The following is a 6,099-nucleotide window of genomic DNA, read 5'->3' as shown; positions in this document are numbered from 1 at the left end:
TCTCTGGTTTTGATACCTGCAATTAGATACCCACCAAAGCAGCTGTTAACTGAGGTGAGGGCAGGACATGCTCGTGTGATTTTTGCAACTTCAGCCCACTGGGCTCCTCCCTAGGGGACCACAACACTGAATGCTGGTTGTCCCCACCTGTTGCCAGATAACCAGGGAGCACCTGCTTTTTCAGTGGGGAGCGGACAGCAGGAATCTGGCTTCACCTGGCCTGATGCCACCTATGGGTGCCCTCCAGGAAAGGGAAATTCCCAGCTGCTCCCTCTCTTTTTCTGGAAATGGTGCAAGGGGAGCTTAACCTGGACATGATAGCGGGATCTGGCCTGAAGTCTCCTCTTCATCTCAATAAATACTCTGCCTGTCTCTCTCCAAACATTTTTGGCTGTCTCTGCTTAGAAGCTTTATATAATTTCACAAAACTACTCACAGGTCCAGTGCAGCAAAACAGATAAACAGGGAAGGGAGCTGAGTGTGTATAACAAGCTGGAATACAGGGAGGAAAAATAAAAGACAACAACGCAAACCAACCTTAAAGCCTGTGATCAGCTTGGTTGCGCACAGGGACCACTGGGGTGGTCACAAGGGTTGACCTGAGTTCTTCACTCTCTCTATTCTGCTTTCTTATCCCATCTGCATCCTTGATATCTGAGTTAACGATTGTGTGATGACTTAGGCTTGATCAAACCTTCAGCTCTTGTGAGTAAATGTTTCTAGCATCTTCAGGGAACATGCGGATCAATTTCTCAGGGTCTTGAAAGTGCCACAATGCCCTGAAATCTCATTTCTTAGCCTGCAGTTCATCTTCTTGTCTGTTCTCCGTTTGATTTGTGTTCGGAATCAGACCGCATGATGTAGAATGCAAATAAAGAGGTTTTATGGAAGACTACTGGAAGATTGTAATCTTCTGGTCTTATCTCTCATACCAGACGTATCCTGAAATGACTTGTTCTTTCTTCTCTTTTTATTTCACAATGTAAGCATTTCACAGAGGAGGTGACATCTTTCAGTGCTTTAGCATTTCATCTCCCTGTGTCTTCACATTTTTTTCCACTTTCTCATCTGCATGTTACCAACTTAATTAAACTGCACAATTACTTTAAAAATACAAACTCTAACAAAGACTAACGAGGATGTTTCTTGGCAGTTGGTCATTGTTTTGCCTTGGGCCCATAGCTTCGCTTGCTGCTCTCCACTGGGTGCTGAACCCATGCTTGTGTTTAAAGATAACCGCTCCGAGCATGATTATATCATAGTTTCTGTGTATGCTTTCAGGAGGGTTTAATGTTGTATAATCTGCCCATTATAACCACATTTCCAGACAATAGCAGCTGCAGAATACAGTGCAATAAAATGTTAGCAAATCTTGTTCCTGTTCATTCCTTGTCATTATATTTAGGTTCTGATGAGCTGGTTTAAGAGCACACAGAAAGGAGAAAGAGAAGGAAAAACAAAACAAAACAAAACACACACACACACAGCCAAAACAACAACATGAGCTCAAAGCAATGGCTGCAAATGTAACCAGTTTTATTAGTTCACAAAGATGACATGGCCTCTAACCAAGGTATGTGATATTTTTCCATCTGAATCTGTCTGCCAAAGCAGTATAAGTTAAAGTAAGACCTTTTTTTAATCTTATCATGCAGATTGACTAATCGTGTTGATTTGACTGGACCAGCTTTCAATCAAGGCATTGAAGAATAACTGCAGCAGCTGTTGTCTTTCTCTGTGGGATTTCAGGTAATTTCTGCAGCTCAGTGTGTCTTGCAAGTATGAGCAAGCAGAGTCTGCTGAGAGCAGAGGAAGCTTCCCATTCTTATTGTCTTCTTATGACCTGTTTTCCGCAAGCAATACCACATGCTAATTGCTTCTGTAGCAGAGCAATTTGTCGTGATTTACTTATTTCTTCCATAAGCATAGTTACTAGTTGAAGGAGTCAAATTCCATTCAAGATTGAGTATGTGACTTTGCCTCAGTTTCCTGTCTTGTTAAAGATATAGCTGATGTTTAAAGAGGTGGGAAGTCACGTTCCTTGAAAGACCTTTTCCTTTGAATTCCTGTAAACAAACTTCTTTAATTTCTGAGTGCCACGTGTCAGCAAAATCCTGAAACATGCTGAAGGCATGTTGTTGCCACATAGGTGCATGGGTCAGAACCATCTTTTGTAACACTAGAAAGGATCTGATCTTGTCTCAAATTGTACTCCTGGTTCCTAGAAATACTCTTGCTAACAGATAAGCAAAATGATGTAATCATGGATGTCCACTGGGTATTCTGCATTGAATGAAATCCTCCTTGTGTACCATGGGAATGGTCATAGAATAAAAATTCCAGATGGGCTAATCATAACACAAACATTTACTGAGGTTTCAACTTGGGACATCTGAGATAACAACTATGAAATGAAATGCTAAAAAGAAAAGGTGTGTTCATCCTGCCTGGGGAAAACTCTTACCTCAGAGTGGCCAGGGTCCCTTATTGAGGGGAGATGCCATCTTCATTTGGCCAGCATTAATTAATGACAGGATTTTCCAACCAGTCCACTCTTGGACTTGAAGGTGAGCTCTTGAGGCTACCTGTTGGGTGGGAGAAGGGGTCTGTTGGGGAGCCATGTCCCTGGGGAAAGCCATCATGGAAACCCCTGGTGCCTGAGCGAGGCTTTAGAGCAATGTTCCCTGTTCGTCTTCATTAATGTTTAAATTTATTGTGTGGAGAATAGAGCTGACTTTGAGTTTGCTCTATATGCCCTCTACAGGTATTGGGATGAGAGAGGCTTCTCCTCCTGCTGAAGCTGTCTTTATGTTCTGCATTTAATGTAAACAGTGTGTTTAGAAATGTATTGTCTGTGACAGATCTGACATCACAACCAAATTCTTTAAAATTAAATGTTTAGGGGGAATCATGTGTCATCTGCCTAGCACTGAAATGTATGGAATGGAATTCAGCAAACCTTTTCTTAATTAAAAAATGAAAATGGATTCTGAACTTTATCTAAGGGTCACTTTGGGATGATTTCTAGACAGAAAAAATCTTGGCTTTCTGGCAGGACAGCTGTGAGGGAGTGTTCTATTCATTAGAACACAATTTGTCCAAGAAAATATGTTCCAAGTCCTAATCAATTTAGATGAAAACTTGCTGGACAGGGTTCAAGCGAGCCAGTTACAGAGTCTTATAAAGCCAAACCCACATGTCTCAGTGGGCAAGAGGCAAGATAATCTTAGCTTACAATGGAATGTTTAAATTTATACAGCTAAGACACTGACATAGGCACAAGGGTTGGTTCTTTTGTGTGTTCTTTTTTAACCAGAAACATGTGAAGAATTAGAATTTTTGAAGAGAGGGAATGTCCCTTTAAGATATAATCTTTCATGGTGAATGGACTGTAGCCAGATTCATCCTTGCTTTAGCATCTATAGAAAGATTTTTGGAAAAGACCAGCTTCCAAAGCACTAGAAACATAGATGTGCCTCCAAATGAAGGTCCTTGGCATCACAGGCACTTGCAGAGTTTTATAATTCCCAGCTGTATAAGGATTTTTTTAATGAACTCCTCCAGCAGTGGAAATTCCGCAGTTTGGAGAAGCTGTTGCACAGTTAGCCCTTGGGAAGGTGACACCATGCACGGCATTGTTCAGCCGTTAAATGTATGCTCTTTATGATGACACATTGCTACTGAGCACAGAAAACCGCAGGAGAACACATCCCCAGCCTTCCTGGTGTTAATGGTAACTATTTCAGGGCTTGCTTTTCTGTCATTCAGTTAGTTTCTCCGTTATTGCAGCTAGTGTTCCAGGCTGTGAAAGGGTACTTAAATAACTTTCAAACAATGCATTTGCAGATCCACACTAAAAATTCCCATAGGAATGAGATATAACCCGAGCAATCTTTAACCTGGGGAATACTTCATTTCTTAACTTGAAATAGTTTTCTAACTTGCAGAGTCTTAGCCAAGGTCAGTCTCCACCACAAACATGAATCAAGTGTGTCTTTTGCAGTAAGTGTCGATGTTTGGTAGAAAGCCACGGCAACAAGTTGATCTCTGAAGTGCCAGCTTACATCCAGCTCCTTGCTTGTGGATCCTCTGCTCTCCTGCATCCATCACTGGGAAGTGACAAGCACACCATTTCTCCCATCTCATCATTCTCTTCTGCCACTTGAAGGCCTCCACTGGCTTCAGGGGGAAAAAAAAAAAATCTTTCTAGCTGCAACTGGTCCTATATATTAATACACCACAGGGCAGTCCCTCAGTCCCCACTTGTTACTCACCAGCCCTTTCCTGTCCAGGGATCGAGACCTGAGTCAGGAGCTGTATTTTCTCCTCCTGACTCGGGTGATTTCAAGTGGCAGTGACGCGCCTCCTCTGCTGGTCCTCTCCCCTCCAACAGCACCGTCGGCTGCACCAGCTGTGCACCTGCGTCCACCCTCTTGGCTCAGAGCGGGGCTTACCACATGACTGGGGCTGGATGGGGAAGAAAAGGAGCGTACAGTATTGTTAAGCAACTTGTGGTTAAAGTCACAGACTCTGGAGACTCCTCGACTACTGTAAACGCCAGCGGTGCGTTGTCCCACAGCCTCTTCCTTCCTTCGCGGCCTGCTCCGCCAAGTCGGCCACCTGAGACTCTGCTCATTGCTCTTATTTTCCCTGGCTCTTCTTGCTTGTTTACTTAAAAATCTCTTTCCCTCCCCTGCATTTCATTTGAATTTCTTGCAGGAGGGTCTTATAAGGACACCTACTTTAATCAGAATTTCCTGTGAGTTAATAGGCAGCCTTTTTTGGGATTTGCATGTTTTGAAATGAAAATGTAATCATTTCTTAAATGCCCCTTTCCCAAGCCTGCTTTGAAACAAACCCTTTTCTTACAGAAAGTAACGGTTTTAAAGCCCCAGTTTAAAAGACAAACTCTGTACAGAGGAGGAGGAGGGGGACTTTGGCAGGACAGCCTGTCACCCAAGGGAAAACAGCCTACATGCTGCTGAAGCTGACTGCATATTTTCATTTTCAAAAAGCACTTAAGACTAAAACCACCTGTGAGTGAGTCTAGCCTCTCTGGCTGATTTAGTAGGGCCTAGTGCAAAGTGTCCCGTCAAAAGGCACGCTTATTTTCACAAGGCAAATGAATCAGTTTTTATATGGCAGGGCTACAGCTCGTTGAGATGAACTCATTAAAACTTTGTGAAACAAACTGCAAGCGAGAGGTGCAATATTTCATTATCCAAACCCGAAGAATAGACAGGCGTCCTATGGAAAAGTGAGTCATATTCTCTGTGGTACATTCTGTTCATTCTCTTATAACAAACATGAGTGTTTGTTTGCTGAGACCATTAGCATCCAACTATAAACTCGATCAGGGGGACGAGTTCCTGGGCCCACAGCTGGGTTAGCGTGTGTGCTGCCGCCTGGTCGCTCGGTTGTATAACAGCACCAGTCATGACAGACTGCCGTTCCAAAAGGAAATAACAGCACTTTCCTCATTTCTTTCAAATCCATCCCAAATTTATATTAAAGACATCAAAGCAATGACTCTAATACTTTCCATGCTTTCCGAACAACTCATCTTTTAAGGAAATTGCTGGGAAATAAGGCACCACCAAGGTTCCTTAATTCTGGGGTCTGAGACTTCTAAGAATCTCATGGGAAAAAGATAAAACAAGAATCCACAAACCCACCTTCTCATAAAACTCCGTATTTTATATATTAGCATTAATTTCTGTGCTACTACTTTGAGTTAGTTTTACAAGCTACTATGCTAGAACATAAAACAGGTCATTAGTCTAGCTTTGTGATTGCAGAAGGTAAATTAGCTGATCAAATGTATTTATTGCTACCATTGTTGGAAGATGATGGCCAAGGGAATGACTTTTAAACAGGATGATGGTTGGCTGCATCTAGAACTAGTACTGAAACAAGGGATTGCTTGCCAGAGACAAAGGGATTGCTGGGAAGGATGTTTCTATGCAGCATAAATAGCAGTTTGTAAACCCGACTCTTGCCCAGTTGTAAGAATGGGCAAGGTCTCCAAATTTTTCAACACTTGCTGCGTTTCTAATAACTCTAGATGGGGTGGGAGGGATTGCTGCTGGCTCCAGCGGG

This window comes from Caloenas nicobarica, chromosome 5 (genome assembly GCF_036013445.1).
Source record: "Caloenas nicobarica isolate bCalNic1 chromosome 5, bCalNic1.hap1, whole genome shotgun sequence".
Taxonomy (NCBI): domain Eukaryota; kingdom Metazoa; phylum Chordata; class Aves; order Columbiformes; family Columbidae; genus Caloenas; species Caloenas nicobarica.
Note: the sequence above shows the minus strand (reverse complement) of the source record.